Here is a 22,438-nt window from a genome sequence, read left to right as displayed (position 1 = left end):
TGGATCTGCTCGGCAAGCTCTCTGAGCCGCTGAGTCATCTCAGCAGCCCTGATGAACATTGAAATCCATTCGTGACACGCTCAGTTCATGCATTCTCATCGCTCATAACCTTCCACTGTGGGAATGTGTAGTTACTTTTATATTGTGTGTGTGTGTGTGGTATAAACGTGCATATGTGTTCATGTGTGTTTACATGTGTGGGGGTGGAGCATATGAATATATGTATAGGGAGACCAGAGGTTGATATCAGTGTCTTTCTCAGTACTTCTTCACGTGATTATTTTTTTCATTTATTTATTATTTTTACGCATTTAAGTGTTTTGCCTGCATGTATGGATGTACACCGTACACATGCCCGGTGCCTGCAGAGGCCAGAAAAGGACATCTGATTCTCTGAAGCTGAAATTACAGGTGCTTGTGAGCCACCATGTGGGTGCTAAGAGCTGAATTCAGGGACCTCAGCAAGAGCTCCAGCCCCAGTATATCTTTTTTCCCTCTTCTCTTTTTAAATAAAACTTTTTAAGGGGATGGTGAGGTGGCTCAGCAGTTAAGAGAGTTGAATGCTCCTCTAGAGGACCCAGGTTTGGTTCCTGGCACCACCTCAGTAGCAACTCCCTTCAGGACCACTCGCATTTATGTACTGCATACATACATACACATGCAGGCAAAACAACCACAAACATGAAAGAAAAGCAAAGGAAATATTTTTTTAAAAACTTTAAAAATATATATGTGTATGTATGTGCCTGCATGAGATTATGTGCCCAGGTACATTGAGGGCCAGAGGGCGTCGGATCCTCTGAAACTAGACTTAGCATTTGTGAGTCACCTGATGTGCGGGTGCTGAGAACCAAGCCTGGGTCCTCTGCAAGAGCAGCAAGTGCCCCAATCGCCGAGCAAGTCATTCCAGCCCTCCACACTATTCTCTGCGGGCAGGATCTCACTGAACCTGGAGCTTGCTGATTCTGTTTGATTGGCCAGCAAGCTCCCGTCTCCGCTCTCCTTCAGCCCTGAGATACAGATAAAGACTGGCCACCACGCTCAGCTTACACGTGGGTTCTGGGGATTTGAACTCATGCTGTGAAGCAAGTACTCTACTGACCAAGCCATCTCCCGGAACCCAAGAACACGATTTGTATGTATCCTCCTGGTAACTGCTGGGTTGGTGCCAGCTCCAGGCAACAGTGGATACGTTGTACTTTCTGTGGTGTTGTATGACATTCAAATGAACACGTTTGCATTATAAACTTAAGAATGGAGTCACCGAGTCATAGGGCAGATACTTCCAGGGTTTCTGAGGAGAAGTGGTGTAGCCACGGCCCAAGACTGTAGACAAATGATTTCTCAGTTCCCCACATCCTCACTGTGACCAATATTGGGAGTTTCACTTCGTTTTTTTTGGTGGTTCAAATGCCCTTTGTAAACCACCAGGCCTTCGATCACACCTCTGATGCCGGCTTTCTAAAAACGTACATTGATTGATTGATTGATTGATTGAGAGTCTTCCCATGGAGACCAGGCTAGCCTTGAACTCACAGATACCCTTTTGCTTCTGCCTTCCCTTGAGGTGCTGGGATTAAAGGCTTGGGCCACTACACCTAGATTTTTATGACTTCTTCAGTGTGTATGTATGTGTGTCTGAGTATGTGTATGTGCATCATGTGTGTTAAGATGCCTGTGGAGACCAAAAGGTGTGTTGGATTTCCCGGAACTGGAGTTACAGGCAGTTATGAGCCTCCTGACTGCTAGGTGGGTGACTCTGGGCAGTGACTGCCTCCTGGGTGCTAGGAACTGAACCTTGATCCTTGGTACTCAACCTTCTTAGCCATCTCTCTGCCTTCTACTTCTGATTTTCTAAAGAAAATTTTATTATGTGTGTCTGTGTCTGTGCCTGTGCCTATGTCTGTGTACCTGTGCCTGTCTGTGTCTGTGTCCGTGTCCGTGTCTGTGGAGGGGCTGTGTGGAGGTCAAAGGATAACTTTAGGAAGCTGGTTCTCTCCTTCCGCCATGAGTTCTGGGGAGCTCAAGTCACTCGGCTTATGCAGATGGTAAAATCACTTGCATACATGGAATGGTTAAGTAGATGATGTATATCACATGCAACAGTCAGTGCCATACAGTCCAAGAAACTTCCGCTACCCACAGTTTCCTTGGAGCCATTTGTGGTTGATCTCCACTCCAGCCCCAGCCTCGAGCAACCGACCACCGATGGACCTGCGTCTTCTCTGTGTTTGACCATTTCCAGAAGTTTCGTATTAGCAGTCTCATACGAGGTGTAGTCTGGTGTGGCTGGTGGCTTTCATTTAGTACTCTGGTTTGAAAGTCCTCTGTGTTCTAATATGTAGTAGCAGGTGTCATTTGGGATCCAAGACTAGTATTTGGATGTGTGGGCATATAGCAATGTGCTAGTCCACACTTTTGGTGATTGATGTCTGTATGTGTGTGTGTGTGTGTGTGTGTGTGTGTGTGTTTGTGTGTGTGTGTGTGTGTGTGTGTGCTTGTGCCTGCGTGTGCACTCTTGCACCCTATCAGATGTCTTCCTATTGCTCTTCCCATCTTAGAAACATTTTATTTATCTATTTGGGGAGTGGGGGGTCGGTTCATGCAAGTCAGAGGACAGCGTATGGGACTCAGTTATCTCCTTCTACCATGTCTGGCTTAGGGATTAAATTCATGTCATCAGGCTGGTTTCAAATGCCTTTACCCACTTAGCCACCTTGCTGGCCTTACTGACCTTTTGAGACCGGGTCCCTCAGTGAACTTGGAGTTTGCTGTTTCTGCTAGATTGCCCTCAGGGATCTGCCTGTCTCTGCTCTTGCCCCCAGCACTGGTTATAGATGCATTTGGCTGTGTTTTTCTTTTCCACGAGTGTGGAGGATCCAAACTCAGGCCCTTGTGCCTGCTGAACAGCCTGTTACCCACGGACCTATCTCTCTTATAGCCTGCTTGGGTTTTAATCACAAGGTCATAGTCTATTTTAAAGAGAGATTGCTCCCTTATGGAGTGGCCCATGGCATGGGAAGAAGACAGAAAGAGTGAGAGGCAGGGAGATAGAGACAGAAGGAGGCCGGAAACATGAGCATGAGAGGCAGAGAGTCCAGTGTGTCAGGCAATGCTGGGCCTCTGAGAAACTTGTAGACGATGCTGTTCTCGGCCACCCCCCTCCTTAACCTGTGCACACCCTGGCCAATCAGCTTCCTCTTGTGCTCACTGCTCTGGTTAGTGCCTGGTTCATGGTCACCATCTTGTTAGTTCCTACAATGTTCGCAAAGAGCTTGCCTTGATGGCTTAGTGCAGGGGAGACAGTTGCCTCCAGCACCCACTGCTACGACATTTTGCTGTACCCTCTGGTCTAGTGGTAGAGATAAAAACTTTTGTGTCCTTCCATTGCTTAAGTCTTTAAAAAAATCATTACAGTATGCATTTATTTAGTGTCTATATGTGTAGTAGTAGTAGTAGTTTAGAGGAATAACTTTTGAGAGTCTCTTCTCCTCTTTTACCATGTGGGTCCCAGAGATCAAATTAGGGTTGCCAGCCTTGGTGGCAAATGTCTTTACCTACTGAGCCATCTCCCTAGAGGAATGTCCCTAGTCTTGTTAGAGCATTAGGCACAGAGAGATTGAGAGCACACAGGTACCCCAAACTCAGTTTCTTTGATTAGGTCTCTGCCTGGGAAATAACCCTGGGCCAGGTCAGGGTTGGGGTGGGGATTGCTGGACTTCCATGCCAACCCACATCTGGGAATGCCAAGATGACTGATAAGTTCATCCAGAGCCTGGGGAACTGCGGGCTCATCTCAGCAGGGGCAATGCAGCCGTGGAATCCTATGGTGAGGAAGCCTAAGCAAGAGCCAAGAGCATTGTCCCTTCTCCACTTCCTGCAGCCCCACAGTTCCCAAGACCTTCTGTACCTCTAAAGCCATGCCTGGTTCCCACAGGATTCCAGGAATTCTCTGTGTGTATAAGTGCATGCATAGACGGAGCTTGTGTATAGACTGTGCTAAGGACATACCAGCATGGCTTCCATAGACCTGGACGCGCCTCATTGTCTCCTCATCATACAGATTAGGGCTGAGGGTTTCTGCTTTCCAAGGCAGTGCCCTCACAGTCATATGATGCTGGCCAAGTGTGGAATCCAAGTTCCAGAGTCTGCAGGTATGGGGTGAGGCCTGAGAATTTGCATGTCTAACAATGTCCCCAGATGATGACACTCAGGCCTCTGGTCTGAAGATCACTCTCGGAGTACTGGCACTCCACAGCTTTGCTCTCTGTCCTGTTAGGATTCGACTCTCTGCACAAGCTCCCAGAAAGGGACAAATCAGAGTGGCCTCGATGGTGACAGCAGGAAGCTCTTACTCCCGTGGCCCTGGGCCAAAGGGCAGGAGAAAACTCACCCAGAGGCGAGCAGATACAATGTCCAGTCTCCAGCTTATCACAAAGATCAAAGGATGAAAGCTGGGGAGGGCGCCTCAGCTCAGATTCCAACAAGGGAAGGAGGAAGTGGACCCATGGGAGAAGTCACCAGAACTCTGAAGGGCAGTATCAGTGATTAACCTAATTCTGGGTTTGGGAGTGACAAATACAAAGAAAGAAAGAAAGAAAGAAAGAAAGAAAGAAAGAAAGAAAGAAAGAGAGAGAGAGAGAGAGAGAGAGAGAGAGGAAGAAAGAAAGACAGACAGAAAGAAAGAAAGAAAGAAAGAAAGAAAGAAAGAAAGAAAGAAAGAAAGAAAGAAAGAAAGAAAGGAAGAAAAAGAACCTTTGAAAATGACATAGGTCAGATGACACAGTCAGTGTGGTTTTTTTTTTCTATATGTTCCAGAATGTTCAAATTCTCTCAGCCTTGCAGTCAAGTCAGGCCCAGCTAAGGGCCTTAGGTACTTTTGCTAGGCTAGACTGTCAAGTCAGCCCTAGGAGGCAGGTTCTTTCTTCTGTTTCACAGGGGAGGAAACTGAGGCACAGCATAGAAATGATTGATCCCATTGTTCCAATATTAGTCTTCAAACTGTTTATGTGTATGGATGCTTTGTCTACATGTATGCGTGTGTGCAGGTGTTCATTGAGGCCAGAAGAGACTGTCAGAACCCCGGGAACTGGAGTCACAGAGAGTTGTTAGCTGTGGGTGCTGGAACTAAACCTAGGTCCTCCCAAAAGGACTGGGTGCTGTTAACCGCTGAGCCACCACCCCAGCCCCCAAAACAAGTCTCGGCTTCAGGTCAGACTTTGGACCAAGTGTGAGGCAGGCCCTTCCTTCCTCCCTCCTTCTTTAGCCCCCTCCCTTCTTCTTCCCTTCCCCCTCCCACAGCCCGATGCTTAGCTCAGTCACAGACCTGCCAGGCTAGATGGAAGCTATAGCTACTTCTTGCCTGGGTCAAGAACCTCATACACCCTAGCTCAATGGTTCTCCGCCTCCCTAATACAGAGACCCTTTAGTACAGTTCCCTAAAATTATTTTGTTGCTTCAAACTACAATCTTGAATTTTGCTCCTGTTATGAATTGTAATGTAAATATGTTTTATGATGGTCTTAATCGACCCCTGTGAAAGAGTCATTTGATCTTTCCAAAAGGGTCGAGACCCACAGGTTGAGAACCAATGTCTTAGATTGCTTTACAAGGGGAAGTTTGAGTATCTCCTGTCAGAAATGACCAATTTGGAAACAGTCCTCTTCAGACTTCTCTGAGTGTTAAGTCAAGTAAAGGTGATCTCGCAGGCTAATTTTCCATGACTGTTTTTAAGTCTCCTTCAGCACCTGAAGTGTGTGTTCAAACAGGCCACGTATGTTCCCGAGCGAGCTTACTCAGAGAGATTAGAGGACCGATGGGTTTTAAGGAAGGAAATATCCACCTCTCTCAAGCCATTGCAGATGGTGATGTGAGCAGCCACATTGGAAGGGAAGCCATTAAGAGAGACACAGCTCTGTCCCCTCCTGAGGCTGTTGTTGAGTTCCAGCCAAAGTTCATTGCTTGGTAAAGAATTTAGGCAAGGAGTGAGATAGATCATTGATTAGACAGTAACCTTTTAGGTTTGCAGGGGTGAGGGCTGTGGGTGGTAGAGGTGCGAGTGGATGACGAGGAGGAGGAAGGCAAGGGTGATGTTGTTTGCTTCTATATTTTAGACAGGGTCTCCCAAAGCCCAGGCTGGCCTTTAACTTACTAGGTAGCTGAGGATAACCTTAGGTAACCTTAGGTTTCCTGATCCTTCTGCACATACATCCCAAGTGCTGGTGTGCACCACCCCACCTGGCAGATAGATGCGATAGGACTTTGGTGACCTGGAGACAGCAGACTGTGACAATGCTGATGGGGTCAGTAGTTCGGGAGTGGGGGTGGGGAAGCGGGTGGGGCTAGGAGGTTCAAAGCTGGGCTAGAGTGTGATTGCACTTTGTGACAGGGCTGGGAGGGATAGGGGCTGCCTGTCAGGAGGCTTTCTTTCTGATCTCTCAGCCCTGCCTCCAAAGGTGCCTGCATGATGAGGGCTTTCAGCAAGCCTGCCTCTACTGCCCAGCTGGGAGGTCTTTGCTGGCTGTGTTCTCCTGGGAGGCCTCTCCCCACCACAAACAGATGGGCGCTGATGTCAGCAGCAGGCACCATTGCTGTCAGCACTAATGGGTTACACCCAAGAGCCAATGGAAAGCTGTGTGGCCTCCTCTGGGCCTCACCCCAAAGGGGAGGCTAGGCCAAAGGCCCCTGTTGAGTTCCTGGTGTAAGTGGCAAGTTCGTGGTGACCCAAGGCTCAAACCTGGAGTCTCTATGGTAAAGGAATTGGAAAGCCTTCTCACAGGGTATCGTGTGCAGAGAAAAAAAAGACGCGCCATGGTTTCTACTTCCCAGATGAAGAAACTGAGATCTTTAAGCCCAAGAAAGGCCATGAAGATTGAGTATAGAACTCCTTCAAGAGCACATTTGTTTCTGTGCATGTGCAGAGTGTGACACAGGGGAAACTAGGAATCACCAGACAGATGCAGAAAGGACTGACTCCTGGGGCTGCTGACCACTGTGCATGCACGTGTGCATGCATGTGTGTGCACCTGTGTGAGTATGTGTGTGTTCATGTGTGTATGCATGCAAACATATGTGCAAAAGTGTGTATGCTCATGAGTGTACATGGTGTGCAAGTGCATACACATGTGCAAAAGGGTGTATTGTGTGCAAGTTAGAGAGGTTGTGCATGGTGTGCAAGTGTATGTATATGTGCATGCGTGAGTATGTGAGTGTGTGTGAATGTACATGTGCATGAACGTATGTGTGTGCATGTGTATATTTGGCTCTGAAGCTTTTTCACTCATCTATGAAGCTCCTCCATCATGGGAACCAATGCTGAGCAGCGACTAGAACAGCTCCTTCCAGAGCATGGGATGGGTATAGGTGTGGGGAGGAGGTGAAGACCGAGTGTTCTCATGTACTACAGATGGACCGGAAGAATAACTCGGAAGGTCTTATAGCACAGCAGAAAAACTATGCTTGATGACAATCGATTACTGTCCTCAAATAGCTGGTCTAGAAGCGTTTGACTTTGAACACAAAGAAATGACCACACTGTGAGGTGACTGAGGTGCTAGGTGCCTTACTCTGCTCTTTAAGTTGCTCTGGGCCAATTAAAACTAATGTGTCACCAATGAGATTTTATTCATTGTGTGTGTGTGTGCATGTGTATGTGCATATGTGTGTGTGCATGTGTGTGTGTCACGACGTGCATGTGGAGACCAGAGGACAAGTTTTGGGAGTTAGTTCTCGTTTTCTACCACGTGCGTCTGGAACTCTAAAACATCAGCCTTGGCAGCAGGCTGAGGCATCTCAATGGTCCCCAGAGGATGTATTTTATACCTGTGGGGATGTTTCAGTATTGCTCATAGGAGGTAGGTAAGCATAGAGGAATTGGGCATAAGTGACACCCCTATGGATGTTAGTTTTCTTCCCCCCAGTAACTCTCTATGGGGTTGTCTTCTGTGTGATCCCAGCGGATGGTTGTGCGTGGCCTAGTGTCATGGGTCTCTGAAACACTCTTTCAGCAGAGAGTTTGATCTATAAATCCTCGCTAGGCAGGGTATGTGTGTGTGTGTGTGTGTGTGTGTGTGTGTGTGTGTGTGTGTGTGTGTGTTGCCGACAGGATCCCCACAGGTACATATTGAACTCAGGAGGAATTAGAGTCTGGATTCTCTGGGATACACTTGTCTAGGGCTCTGAGGAGAGGGCCTGGAAGGGGAGGTGTGAACCCTCTCTCTCTCTCTCTCTCTCTCCTGGTAGCTCCCAAATCAGGGAAGGAAGAGCCAGGCAGGTGCCCTTTGGGGTAAAGTTGAAACATGGCTCAAGAGTTGATGTGGACCCAATCCCGTCTGACTTTGTAAGGTAAGCAAGGTTAGAGGTATCTAACTGGGGCTTAGGAAAATGGGCTTGAGGGGGGGGCATGGCTGGGCATCTGAAGAAATCTGCCACCAGGTCCCTTGGTTCTAAGAAGAAGCGTGGGTATTAGTCATTTGTGCTATTTTCCAAAAGGCATTCTTTTACATTTACCATTTATTTGTGTGTTTTGCATGCAGACAGGCACATGCATTTGTGGGCCACAGCTCACAAGCAGAGGTCAGAAGACAACTTCCAGGGGACAGTCTTTTCCTTCCACCATGTGTGTCCTAGGGATGACGATGATGGTTCCGAGCTGCCATGTGGGTGCTGGGAACCAAACCCGGGTCGTCTGCAAGTACAACAGGTGCTCTTCATTACTGAGCCATCTCCCCTGCATTCTTTTTATTTATTTGGGGTGTGTGTGTGTGTGTGTTGCGCACACACATGCCTGTTTACATTAGACAGTGTGGGCTTGTGTAGAGGCAAGAGGTTGAAGGTCTTTCTCAATCCCTCCCTCTCCATCCATTTATTTTTTCAAAAGCAAACTCAATTCTTATTAGTAAAGATCTTTGCACATTCCCAAGGAAAGCACACTTTTATGGCGTGATGTTAGAGGCATCTTAGGATGACACATAGCACAGAAATACGTGTTTGTGAAACAAGGTCTCTCATTGAACCTGAAGCACCCTGCTTTGGCCAGGCTGGCCACTAAGTCCTGGAGATTCATCTGCCTCTATCCCCTGCGAGTGCTGGGCATCTGACCCCAGCTCCTTGTGCTTGCCCAGTGGACATTTTACCCATGAAACCATCTCCCCAGGCCACAGGTCGCTTTCCGAATAGGCCTCCTTCATTCCACTTCCGATCTCAGAGGCACAAAAGTGTCCCGTGGTCCAGGTGGTTTCTTCCAGGATATGGTTGCCTAGAGATAAGGGCATCGCTTTACCTAGATGGCCTCAAGGTCAGTCCAGGGGAGGGAAAGGCTGGGGCTGAGATGAGATGATGTCTCCAGGAATGGTTTGTGGTACCATGGTGGTTCAGGGCATTCTGTGTTTAGAGGAGGCTGTGGGGATGGAGGTAGAGACAGGCTCAGCTGGAGAGGAGAGCAAGTGGTTGGATGGAGCCCTTACGGCCATTTGGTCATGCTTGTCTACTTTGCAATTGGAGTGAGAAACTGAGCCTTGGTATGGGAAGCAGATGTGGAGAGGAAAGGGAGGTAGACCTGGGCCAATCTTTCTAAATGCTCTTAGCCCCCCAACATGTGCTTCCCTGCTCTTGTAGTCCCCTCTCCTCTCTCCACACAGTTCTAAGAAGAGGCGCTCCAAAGAGGCTGCCCCATGGAGTGTCTAGACCCCGCCTTCTCTGTTTCCCAACTGCAGGATGATTGGTGGCCCAAGAGGTCACTTGGTTGTCTCTGTCCCAGTTGACCAGAACCTTCCAGATCCTGTGGGTGCTATGGGTTTCTGGTCCAGGGCTCTGGCCTCTACACATGATGGGAGGGTTTCGAGAACCCAGCCGACCAGATTTTGCAAGCCTGAAATAGTTTATGACCAGGCTGAGGCAGGGAGGAAGGAGGGCCTGGCCCCAGGAATGCAGGAGGAATGTCTGGGAGGCCTGTCCAGTCCCCCACCCTCCCCAACTCCTCAAGGGAATGAGTACAGGCCCCAGGCCTATCAGGGCTAAGAAAAATGGTTTTGGCCTTCAACATTCCTGGGACAGGGGTGGTGGCAGTCAGTCCAGTGAGGAGATGGGGGTGGAAGGATTTCATCTTCCTCTGGGGAGGCTACCAGGGTTAGTGCTATCAGTTTACCTCTCTTCATCCTTCCTGCTCAGTGGGCAGGAGCTCCGTGGATGTGCATTGCCATCTGTGTATGTGGCAAGAGGAGCGAGGAGTCCCCTTTAGGCTAGTGTTTTCAGCGTCTCCACTATCAAACCAGAAGCTCCCTTGGGGCGAGATTGCTGTCTGCTCCCCGGCTTGGGAGTTTCTTCAAGTCGAAGGCTACCGATTGTCCATGAGCTGCAAGTTCTCGGAGTTCCTCAAAGCCAGAATGGGACGGCTGCTGGAACTTGAACATGATGTAGCTTCCATCTTCATCCAGACCTGGAGATTTAGACATACCTCCTTTAGATCTGCCTGGAAGTAGATGTTCAGAGGGTCACTCCAGTCTTGGAGAGTACCAGAACTTTCCCTCCAGCCCTGCACTGTGTGTAGGAAAGAGATAGCCTGACCACTTATCTGGACTTGCTTCTCTTCTGCTTGTGGCCGGGGTCCATCTTGGAGAAGATGAATGGATGGCAGGGGCTGAGATGGATGGACAGCAGGGTGTCCAGCCTCTACTCCCTAATGATACCTGCACTGGGGTCTGTCCTCTTCCCTTTCATGTATCTCCCTCTGAGGGAGCCAGCTGGTGGGGTGGGGACAGCCAGGCAGGCACAGAAAGAAATGGAGAATGGCCAGGGTCATGAGGACCATAGATTCTCACCATGGCTCTTGAATGGAAAACACAAATTTCCCAAACCCTGGCTGGGCACACCGCATTCCTCTCGTAGACATGATTCTGCCCTCCATTAGAAGGCTATCCACTTCTGCTACCTTGTGTTCCTAGACCAACCCACTGGGGTCAGCCCATGGTCAGAATGAAGAGCAACCTGTGCAAAGTTAGGCCAGTCTGTGGCAAGGATTAGATAGGACTAAGATCAGAGTTTAGGATCAGGCTCTGACCAGGGTAATGAATCAGCCTGTTTTCTGGGCTAGGGGGATTATATTTTGGCTACATAGGATTAAGGTTAAGTCTGTGCCTAAGATGAGGGGTAAACCTAGGCCCAGAAAGAAGGAATTGGTCTATAGTCAGACTTCAGAGTCAATCTGCATTCAGGCCCAGTAGGCAGGCTGTACCCAGGATTGGGGATCAGTCTATAGTATATAAGATTAAGGATCAGGTTGTAACCCAGAATTAAAGGTTTGTAGCATTGAGGGGAAGGAGTCTGCCTTACACTGAACTTCACCTATGACTCAGCCCCAGAAGACAGCCTAGCCATGGGGTCTACAGTTTGAAGGGGGACGGTTTTGCAAATCCTTAGCCACAGAGTTAGGTTCTCACCTGTGAGAGCCACTTGGGCAACAGTGGGGTGTCCCCATGGGCTTGGCTTCAGCATAAGTAGCATCCAGAAGTGCCAGCCCAGGCCCACAGGGAAGCAATTCCTGGCTCTGAGATGCTATCACCAACGTCGTGGCTGGATGGAAAACCGAACAACTTCACAATGTGCTTCACCTTACAGCTCTCGAAATTCATTCACCAACAGCTCATTCTGCAAACATTTCCCGAATGCCTGTCGTGCTTGGGGTCAGGACTTCTCAAACTTGAGTGCACATAGCAGGCTCCCAGGAAAACTTGTGAGAAAGGCTGGCTCCCAGGCCACACTCCAGACACTCAGTGGCCAGGAAGGCACTGGGGCTTCTTGGAACCTTCCATTTCATAAAGTCCTGGACAAATCTGCTATAGTGGTTTTAGGATCTTAACTTGGGGAGCTGATCTTGAAAAGGGATATGAAGTTAGAAAAATAATTGCAGGGGCTGGAAATATGGCTCCACAGTCAGGAGCACTGGCTGCTCTTTCAGAGGACCCGGGTTTGGATTCCCAACACTCACATGAAGGTTTACAACCACCTGTATTTCCAGTCCCAGGGACTCCAACACCCTCTTCTGGCTTCCTCAGGCACCAGGAATATATGCTGTGAATAGACATGGATGTAGGTAAAACACACATGTACATAAACTTCTTTTTAAAATAAAAGAAGAATTTAAGCCTGTCATGGTGGTACATGCCTTTAGTCCTAGCATTCAGGAAACAGAGTCAAGCATATTTCTGTAAGGTCAAGGCCAGCCTGGTCTACAGATGATTTCCAGACCATCCAGGGATATGTAGAGAGACTCTATTTCATGAAGAGGAAGAAGAAGAAGAAGAAGAAGAAGAAGAAGAAGAAGAAGAAGAAGAAGAAGAAGAAGAAGAGGAGGAGGAGGAGGAGGAGGAGGAGGAGGAGGAGGAGGAGGAGGAGGAGGAGGAGGAGGAGGAGGAGGAGGGGAGGGGGGGAGGGGGAGGGGAGGGAGGGGGGAGGGGAGGAGGAGGAGGAGGGAAGAGGAGGAGGGAAGAGGAAGGGGAGGAGGGGAAGGAAGGAGATGAGGAAGGGGAGGAATTGCAGAAAGTACCTATGATGCAGGATGATGGGTTTAGCTAGCAAGATGAGCACAAGGCCTGCTGAATAGAAAAACATCTGATTTTTTTTTTTCAGAGAAAAATCATGAAGATGTCATAAGCGTCTATCTTGTCCTGGACTGAAACTTGGCTCATCCTGTTTCGAGAATTCATGGAACTTTCCTGTCTAGCCATCCCAAAGCCCTTTCATGTGACTGGCAAGGTAGCATTCAGGCAAGCATGCAAAAGATTAGCTCTGAGAATAGAGGTGTCAAGCAAAGTATAATTAATGCATTAAATGAGGCCAGGGCTAAGAATCGTGTCTGAAACTGTGTTCACACAATGGCAAGGAGGGGAACAATGTGTGGTCGCTGTCGCCATTAATAGCTCACCGATTGTCAATGCATAATTGCAGCTGACCTGCTCCACTGAAACCTCAGCTGTGGTGTGTGTGTGTGTGTGTGTGTGTGTGTGTGTGTGTACATGTGCAAGTCTGAAACCTCAGCTGTGTGGTGTGTGTGTATGTGTGTGTGTGTGTGTGTGTGTGAGTATGTGTGCATGTACATGTGCAAGTCAGAGGACAATGAGTTGACTCTTCTCCATCATGTGGGTCCCAGAGATCAAACTCAAACTATCCAACTTGGCAACAAATGCCTTAATCCACTGAGCCATCTTGCTGGTCTTTGGATGTCATTTCTCATGTGTTATCCATTATAATTTTTGAGACAGGGCCCCTCAGTGGCATGGAAATCTCCAGTTAGGCTAGGTGGGCTGGCCAGCAAGCTCCGGAAATCTGTATCCTCCCCAATGCTGATATTACAAGCACACAGTACCACACCTGGTTTTCCACATAAGTCCTGGGTATTGAACTCAGTTCCTCCCTCTTGCAGAGCAAGCTACATCACTGTGTCGATGGAGACATCTCCCCAGCCTCCCACTGTCCCGGTATGGTGCTACCAGCCGCAGACTTTCTTTACAGTTGATAACTTATCAACTATGTTTTCTTTTCCCCAAATATTGCAATACTGGTTACATTTTTGCACACAGGCCTTTTCTCTTTCCTCATATACCTTGGTCAAGAATCCTGATGTTGGAGAGATGGGTGAGGTGTTACGAACATTTACTGTTCTTAAAAGGACCCAGGCTCTCAGGGCAGTGGTGGCGCACACCTCTAATCCTAGCACTTTGAAGGCAGAGGCAGGTAAATCTCTGTGAGTTCAGGGCCAGCCTGGTCTACAAAGTGAGTCCAAGACAGCCAGGGCTCACAACCTCCCATTTTAGGGGATTTCTTAGGACTCCGGGCGGGGGGGCGGGGCACCAGGGATACATGTGGAACACATCCCCACATGCAAGCAAACACTCGAGCACAGAGACGAAGTAAATTGAGAAAACGTTTAAAAGAATCCCGATGCTGGCATGGCATGCTCAGGCCCCTTGAGAATGTCACCAAAAACTATACACCCACCAAAGACAGCTCCCAGTTCTACAGTCATCGCTATGTATTGTGCTTCTGGAAGTTTCTCTCTCTCTCTCTCTCTCTCTCTCTCTCTCTCTCTCTCTCTGTGTGTGTGTGTGTGTGTGTGTGTGTGTGTGTGTGTGTGTGTGCAAGCCATTCCGGAGGAGCAGCAAGGGCCCCCAACTGCTGAGCCATCTCCCTAGTCTCAGCCATAAAACCTTTTTAAAAATTGGGTTGGTTTTTTTTTTTTTTTAGTATATGTATGTGTATGACCGTGTGTGAGTACTATCCAAGGAGGCCAGGAGAGGACACTGGAGTCCCCTGGAGCTGGCGCTATAGGCTATTGTGAGCCTCTCGGTGTGGATCCTAGGAATCCAGTTCAAGCCCTCTGCAAGACTTGTATGCTCTTAACTGCTGAGCCATCTCTTCCAGCCTCCATAAATGCAGGGCTGACATCACAGGAGGGAGTCACGTGACAGTGAGGAGCCACAGCAAGTTTCAGCTTGGAGGGCATTCCTAGGCCCAACCTGTTGACTTGAGGACCTCAGGGGATGTCTACCTCGGTTGGGATATCCCAGGGATGTGGGTTCTGAGTGGTTCTATCAAGGAGAGCACTGGGAAGCCAGGAGCCGCTCCTCTGAAGTGTTGGAAAGAGGGGGGGGGGGGCTCCAAGTTAGGCAGCCCTGGCTTTGCTTCTTTGCTGCCCGAGTTCCAGCAAGGACCTGAACCTTCTTGAACCTCGTTGCGTCACGTACAGGGTGACTGCCATCTGATGCCGGTGGCCAAGTGGTAGAGAGAGTGCGAGCATTGGTGTTGCAAACTCTCAGTGAGGGCATCTCGGGAGAGACCTCAGGCCAGCGCTCACGCTGAAGATGCAGGCAGACATCAGAGCCTGCTCTCTTCCTGGGGTCTGGCTGCTGTCCCATAGCTGCCTGAGTGGCTGTGACTTGGAGGTCTGATAACGGAGTCGGGGGAAGCTATCTCCACCATAAACATGCCCTGGCTTTCTCCAGCTCTGGTGTCTCCAAGTGTTTGGCCTTGCAGCTAGCTGGCCCTCCGGCCCCAAAGCATCCAAGGAGAAGAAAGCTATCTGACCCACAGTCCTCAGAGTTGTGCAAGGCAGTGGCAGTGCCGTTCCAAACAAATAGGCTACCTGCAGCCCAGATCTGGGCAGTTCCCAGCATTCCTAGCTAGCAGGTAGCCAGGCAGTTGCTGCTTGGGACAATCAGGGCCTCAGGCTCTAGGTCACTCCTGCCTGACTAGAAGTGAACCTAGATTTGTGGATAGGAAGCACCTGGGGTAGAGGCAGGGCCGCTGAGTTTCCATCCCCCAAGTACAGTGCTCTGTGAGCTCAGGGAAGCTCCCCTGCCGTCTGGGTCTTGGCCACCTTGTGACTGCTACACTTGGAGTGGTGTCACCCAGAGGCCCTGAGGAGGTGGTAGGATCCTCCGCCAGCCTCTGCATAAGGCCCCCTGGCCCTTCTGTTGGTTCCATTTTTTTTTTCCAGAAGTTTCTGAAGCAAGCTTCCAGCGGAGAACAACTATGTGGTTAGACACAACTTACATGAGACTTAGACTGTTGTGACTCTAACTGGGAAGTAGTCAGTTACCACTTCCTTTATTCAACCAGTGAGATGGAAGAACAGATTCAATTCATTCATCCCGTTGAGATACGCGCGCCATGTTGAGGGTGGGGTGTCTAGTGTGAGCAGTGCGGTCATGATGCTGGGACTTGGGATTTGCTGGCTGTCAGGTGGGAAGGGTAGGGTCCTTGTTGGGGTGCATGGGCTGGTTTGGTTTGTGTTTCCTAGGAAACTGGAAAACCCCCCTGGCCCATGGGTAGCATTTGGGCAATGAACCTGTGGGGTACGTGAGACTCTTTTTTTGCATACAGACATCTGTCCAACCATTGTAGTAGGGCAGAAGCAGACACTCTCCTGTCCTGGAAGCTTCTCTGATGTGCCCTCTCCCAGCTCCAACCCAGAGACCCATGGGAAGTCAGCAGCAGCCAGGCCCTCCCTTGAGGATTTTAGGTAAAAAAACAAAACAAACAAACAAAAAAAAAACAACGGTCCTCAGTACCAAGGACTAAGGGCGTTTTCTCTGGGGCCTCTTCTCTAGCTTGGGGGTAATTTACTCTCTCATGAGAAGTGGATGCAGCAGGGGCTGGGAGAATGAAGATAGATGTGGATCTGAGGAGTCCTGACATGTGGGTCCTTCCCAAACCTGGAAATGCTGTCTGTGACCACAGCATCACCGTAAACATGCCTCTTCTCCTAGCTGAGTCCAGGGTGGTATCAGATTCTCCTATTAGAAACTCTGAGCCTGAGGGCCCCTCAACATCTCTCCACCCTGATTTTGTTTTGTTGTTGCTGTTATTGTTTTTTGGTTTTGAGATAGAGTCTTACTTTGTAGTCCAGGCTGGCCTAGAACTCACTATGTAGCCCCCAGATTAACCCCAAATTCATGATCCTTCTGCTTCACCCTCCTGAGTGCTGTGGTTGAGCCATTCTTTGTTTATAAGACAGTCTTTCTATGGAGTTAGCTTCGTCTAGCCCAGCACCCTGAGAAAGCCTTAGCTTTCTGGGTCAGCTGAGTGAAGTAACCTCCCCAGCCCCTCCCCCCACTCCCATGAAACAGCACAGGGTGAAGCAGCCAGACTCAGGGTAAGGATAGAAAAAGTGTGGGTCTCTTAGCCTCCTCTGGAGCAGAAAAGGGGGGCAAAACAAGAGGCTGCAGGGGAGAGCCACAGACCCCAGCAAGCTCTATGTGTCAGTGATAGTCCTGGAGTTAAAACTGAGTGGTAGTGAAGGCTACTCATGTCTGTGAAGGAGTGTGTGTGTGTGTGTGTGTGTGTGTGTGTGTGTGTGTTAGTATGTGTGTGTGTGTGTGAGTGTGGGTGTGTGTTAGTGTGTGAGTGTGTATGAATGTATGTGTGAGTAAATGTATGTGAGTATGTGAGTGTGTGAGTGAATGTGTATGAGTGTGTGTGAGTGAGTGTGTGTGTTAGTGTGTGTGGGTGAGTATGAGTGAGAGTGTGTGTGTTTTCTCACTGTGACAAGCCTGACAAGAAGGTAGGAACATTTCATCTACATTCCGTAGATACTAATGTTAATGCTCCCTGGGTTGGCCATAACATTCGTTCCCTCTGGCCAGGCTGAGAATGGCCCTCTGAGCTCCAATACCAGGATACCAGGATCCTCCACAACAGCTCCAGCACGCATCCTTCTGCGGCAGATTCCACCTGGTTTTGTTTTGGATCGTGGTGAATCGGAGCGCACACTTGTAATTCAGTGGCTGCTAAGGGAAGGCCTCCCACAAATAGATGAAGAGTCTGTGAGTCTCAGAGATGTTCAAACGTTGGTCTAACCAAGGGCAAACCTCTTCTTTCTATGTCTTGGTATCACAATAAAGAAATGGGGATGGGCAGAGGCCCCTGCTAACCTCCCAGAACTGCTGGGAGACAAGACCAATTGAGTCTATGGAAGACACTGCAATAAAAGATTATGTTAGTGCAGTTTCCCATGGTCCTTGGTTATTTCTGACATGTCTTAACTCTGTATAGGCCAAACTAGCCTGAAACTCTACACGCTGCTGTGTAGCCAAGGCTAGCTTTGAACTTATGACCCTCCTGCCTCAGCCTGTAGAGTACTAGAATTCTAGGTGTGTTCCCATGTGCCTACCCCCCACTATGGTCTTTTAATGCCCTGAAGATTTGGGGTATCTCTGTACTTAGGAGTTAAAGGAAGACCACCCTTAATTTTGTTTAGGAAGGGCCTTATTTTGATGCAGAAAACGTGGAAAGTGGCCAAGATGCCCAGGACAGGGTCTCCTGGTCAGCAGGTACAGAGCTCCAACATGCCGGGGGAGAGGAAAGAAAGGCAGCCACTTGCTCTGTTGCATACATTCAGAGGTGGGACTACAGGGGCCAGACTCTTTTCATGGCTTGTGGTTCAGTAAATGAAAGCTTCCAAAATAAAGATGTTCAATTTGACTTTGAAATGGAACTTGCAGGTGGAGAAGACCAGTGTCCCAGGCCTCTGTGAACTCTGACCTTTGGGAAACAATTCCAACAACTTCATCAGGCAAGAGGGAGGGAGGGGACAGGACTGAGAGTCAGGAAGGCCACTGCCCCACGCTCTCCCCTTTTTACCCTCTCTTGCCTTATTCCCGCGCCAGGCTTCCAGCCCCTTCTGCAGTGAGAACCTGGTCTCGGCTTGGGGACAGAGGAGAAACCCTGGGAAAAACAATCAAACCCCAGTCAGCCGGATAATTAGTTGTTCCTCTGTGACTGTGGTCTCCTGTGTTTTCTCGGCCTGGCCGTGCCCCTACAGGACAAGGGCTTCTGAATACCAGGTCGCCACCTCATTAATGTTAATAGGAAGTCCGGACATGAGCCGGATGGCCATAAATTACCCTGTGTGAGAAAAGGAGAAAGACGTTGTACTTGTGTGTGCTGCCTGTGTGTATGCATGCCTCGTGTGTGTGAAAGTGCCACCCACCACATGTTCTATATATGTATCACGTCAATAACAAAGCACACATGTTACCCGGGACTTGTGTGTGCGCACGTTATCTTGTGTGCATTCACAGAGACCTGAAGAAGCAAGGATGTAGTACGTACCGTGCAACCTGCCTCCATGTGCTCAATGCAATGTGTATATGTCATACATAAGATATTTGAAAAGTGTTATGAAGAGAGTTGGAGAGACAGCTCAGCAGGCAAGAGTTTATAGTGCTCTTTCAGAGGTCCAGCCTCCACATCCGGTCACCCCGGCTCTTGAAGGATTCAATGCCTCTGATCTCCTCAGACACTCCTCCAGGTGTGCATATACTCATACACAGAAACACACAATAAAAATAATAATAATAAAAGAGTAATAAAATCTTGAAACAAATTACAGACTCTCTATGTTCCCTATAAAGGCTAAACAGTAACTCACAAGCAGTGTTTCACAGAATACCTGACATGGATCAAGATCCAGTGACTACTGGTTATTATCGTGAACAGATTTGTGTGCTCAGGGGCCATAGGCAGGCTGGGAAAGTCTGGTTGTCTGGGTGCCTAAAGCCACTGTCCTGGTGCATGTGAACAGATAGGCTGTATCCACACCATGGTCTCCCTTCCATAGGTACAGGTTCCCTGGCATGTTCACATGGAGAATAGCTGGGCAGCTGTCACCATGAGTGACCCTCCCATCCCTAGGGTCTCAGTCATGAGAGTCCCACTTGGGAGTGGGAGGCTGGCTCTAAACTCACTGCCCATGCTGTAGCCCGTGTGGGTACCCAGAGCCCAGCACAGATGCGTGCTATCTCCTGGTGCCACCACCCATGGCCAATTGGAAGTGGGGGGGGGGGGCTTCCTTCATCCCACCCTGAAAAGCAGGTTAGTGTCTAAGCCTGTCAGCTGTGGGTGCCTCCATCACTTCTGAAGACAGCAAGGGCTCTTGTCAGTCCCAGCCAGCTTCCATACATCACTCTTGGGAGAAAATGATCTCTTAGAAATACAAATTTCATCAACTCCTCCTCCTTGAACTGCTAAAATGTCCTTCACAGCTTCGAGAAGCTCTCTGGATAAGTCCTAAAGGCAAGAGATCACCTGACCCTGGCCATTGCTCCCAGCTCCGCCCAGCACAGTTCTCCACAGCTCCACTCCACACCAGTTGCCTTTGCCTCCCAGAACCCCGTACCTGTTTCCTCTTTGAGGTGTTCCTTTCTCTTCCTCTCCCACCAACGCTCTCTTTCCTCCCCCCTCAGCCCCACCCTCTGGGGAAGCCTCTACCTACACATTCCCAGTTTTATGCCTTCACGGCACCCAGCTGTAAATCTCCCCTCCACACAGTCCACCAGCCCTCCAGTCATTGTGTGGTCATGACACCTTTGACTGCGATGGGCACCCTGAGCTGCTATGCCCAGAGGCCCCAGGCCAGGGATGGCTGGGCACATGCTGGGCTTGTATGGTTATCCAGGTTGCTAGAGATGTACAACTCCTGTTTAAGAATCATGCAGGGTCTGGGGAGAGGTGAAAACCACAGCTTGCCGCTAGATTGCTAACTCCACGGAGAGCGGACATCGAGGGCTTTTGAGCAGTGCAACCAGGCCTGGGTCCTAAGAGAGAAGGGACAGCCAGCAAAAGAAAGTTCTAGAGTGGGGCAGGCAGGGGTAGGGTGGGGAAGTAGCACTGTGTGTGTGGTGACGTGGAGTACGGAAAGGAAGGAGTCTGGGAGAGCCCAAGTGAATTCTGGGATCTTGAACACCTTCCTGCTCCTTAAAAGTCTGATCAGACGTTTGTGAAACTGAGATTGCCGAGCTCCGATTACGATGGGGACACCCCTGTTCATCAGTTCTCCTGAAGTCCGGAAGACTCATCCTCGCTGCCACTTGGAGCCAGCTCAGCTTTCCCTTGGGAGAACCACTGGGTTCCCTTCTAGTTTCATTTCTGTTGGTGTGATAAAATACCTTGACAAAAAGCAACACACACACACACACACACACACACACTGACTTACACACAGGTAAACATAACGTTGACAATCCATCACTGACACTCTTCCCAGATGATTCTAGATTGTATCAAGTTGACAAAGCTAATACTCACAGGTCCCCAAACTCCTACCTCATTAGCAGGAAGGAGAAGTTTGGAGGATGGGGAACAGTGAATGCCCTCAAACATCAACCAAAGGGCCAGGTGAGTGGCTGGGCCACCCGGCTTGCTCACAATCTGTGCCCTCTAGAGGTCAGGGGTCAGGGGTCAGGTAGGTTCTTTTCCAGGAAGGCTCCCTTTGCCTCTGGGTAGAGGAATGGCTCTTCATACAGGCCCCAAGCAGGCACTTGGGCAAGGCTGCAGATTAACTCGAAAGGAGGCCCAGGCAGGGATAAAAGGGGATGTGGGCCTCTGTGAGAAGCCAGGGTGTTAATTCCCCTGCTTTCAGTGGGCCTTACTAATTCAGATCCCAAGGGGCTTGCTGGGTTTGTCCTGGGCCTAGCCATTTAATCTTATAATACCTCCCAGCAAGGCCCCTTTGTTCTCTCTCTTGCATAAGGTGGTAGGAACTGGGCAGTTCCCCCAGACCCTTCCTTATGACCCTACTGCAGCCTCTACTGGTGGCTGCCAAGGCACCTTCAATCCCTGAGCCCCTAAGGACTTTCCAGGGGAATATGTAAGGCAGCCAGCTGCTAATAGATACATTTCTGGAAATGCCTTTCAGGGGGCTTGCTTTGCAACCCTGTAGCAAGCAGTAGAAGGGGCAGGGCAGGCTGGGAATTCTACTCTGGAAATGGAAAGGCACCCTGTGTGTTGGAGAAGCCTCCCGCCTGAGCCTTCTGACCACCTAGCACTGCCTGGGCTGTGTGTGCGCGTGGGGGGTAGAGGGTGTGGGAGGGTTCCCTCTCCCTTCCTCTCATGGGCTCATGTCTAGATAGCCATGACTTTGATCTAATGTTCTAACATGACCACTATAAAAATCTTCAAAACGAGCAGCTTGGCTCTTTCCTCAGCAGTGGACCCCACAGGCGGCACAGTTTGTGGCATCTAGAATGAGGGAGTCTCCTGCTGCTGGAAACCTGAGGAAACCGTTCCAGTCCCAGTTCGGCCACCAATGAATAAGCTCTCAGCGAGCCTCTGCCTCTTTCTGCAACTCAGTTTCCCCAAGGAACTGAATACTAGACATGCCGTCTGGACCACCCCCAAAGCCAAGCTCAACGGGCCCCTGAGGAGATCGTAGTCATTGAAAGATAAAGGTCCGGATGGGGGCTTGGCTCAGCATCGGAGGGCAATTGCCTAGTTTGTGCAAGGCCCTGGGTTTGGGAGGGAGGGGAAGCTGGGCCAGCGAGATGGTTCACATGGTAAAGGCATTTACTGCCAAGCCCGAGTACCCGAGTCAAATTCCTGAGAGCCACATGGTGAAAGGAGAGAGCCGATGCCCACAAGTTGTCCTCTGGCTTCATGTGCTCACCATGTCACAAGTGCTCACACACACACACACACACACACAGTGGATAAACGCAGAAGATGTAAAGCATGCTTTTGAAATTAAAAGAGAGGAAGGAAGGAGGGAAGGAAACAAGGAAGGAGGGAGGGAAGGAGAGAAGGAAAAAAAGAGAGAAAAGGGCACGGGAAAGGAAAGGAAGGGAAGCGGCTGGGAAGGAAGGGGATGTGGAGATACAGAAGAGCAGAGCCAGTCAGTGCTTGTCCGTCTGGACTCTGCAAGAAACTTGCAGGAAGCCAGGGTAGATGCCTGACCTGGGCCTTTGCATCCCTTGCCCCGGAAGAGTTGTGGACACTGTGGGAGGGTGAGATGACCTAGTTCCTGATTGCCTGTGAGGGTCACGTGCTGCTGCTGCTGCTGCTCAGGACCCAAGTTTGAATTCCAGCCCCCACACCAGGCACTCACAGTCAGCTGCCACCTGCACTTATATGTGCGTACCCACAGACATACACACACACACACACACAC

At 49.6% G+C, this 22,438-nt stretch overlaps 2 long non-coding RNA genes across 7 annotated transcripts; one reads left to right on the top strand and one right to left on the bottom strand.

Moving 5' to 3' along the window:
- Positions 1-6,248: 6,248 nt before the first annotated feature.
- Positions 6,249-13,021, top strand: Gm36122. Of its 3 annotated transcripts, none has more exons than XR_876841.1 (4): positions 6,249-6,302; positions 8,242-8,343; positions 8,535-8,701; positions 12,625-13,021. It is a non-coding gene; the product is annotated as a predicted gene, 36122 (long non-coding RNA). The 3 variants fall into 3 exon arrangements; XR_876840.1 differs by lacking the exon at positions 6,249-6,302 and adding an exon at positions 6,401-6,750; XR_876839.1 differs by lacking the exon at positions 6,249-6,302 and adding an exon at positions 6,401-7,029.
- On the bottom strand, positions 8,506-19,787 carry Gm41585. Of its 4 annotated transcripts, XR_003952399.1 has the most exons (5): positions 19,673-19,787; positions 11,984-12,066; positions 10,145-10,468; positions 9,135-9,397; positions 8,506-8,686 (listed from the first exon to the last, which is right to left on the bottom strand). It is a non-coding gene; the product is annotated as a predicted gene, 41585 (long non-coding RNA). The 4 variants fall into 4 exon arrangements; XR_003952396.1 differs by having other exon boundaries at positions 8,506-9,397; XR_003952397.1 differs by lacking the exons at positions 11,984-12,066; positions 19,673-19,787 and adding an exon at positions 11,436-11,786 and having other exon boundaries at positions 8,506-9,397.
- Between the last annotated feature and the right edge of the window lie 2,651 nt (positions 19,788-22,438).

Source organism: Mus musculus, chromosome 17 (genome assembly GCF_000001635.26).
Source record: "Mus musculus strain C57BL/6J chromosome 17, GRCm38.p6 C57BL/6J".
NCBI classification, from domain to species: domain Eukaryota; kingdom Metazoa; phylum Chordata; class Mammalia; order Rodentia; family Muridae; genus Mus; species Mus musculus.
The sequence above is the reverse complement of the archived record's forward strand: the minus strand, read 5'-3'. Positions and strand labels throughout refer to the sequence as shown.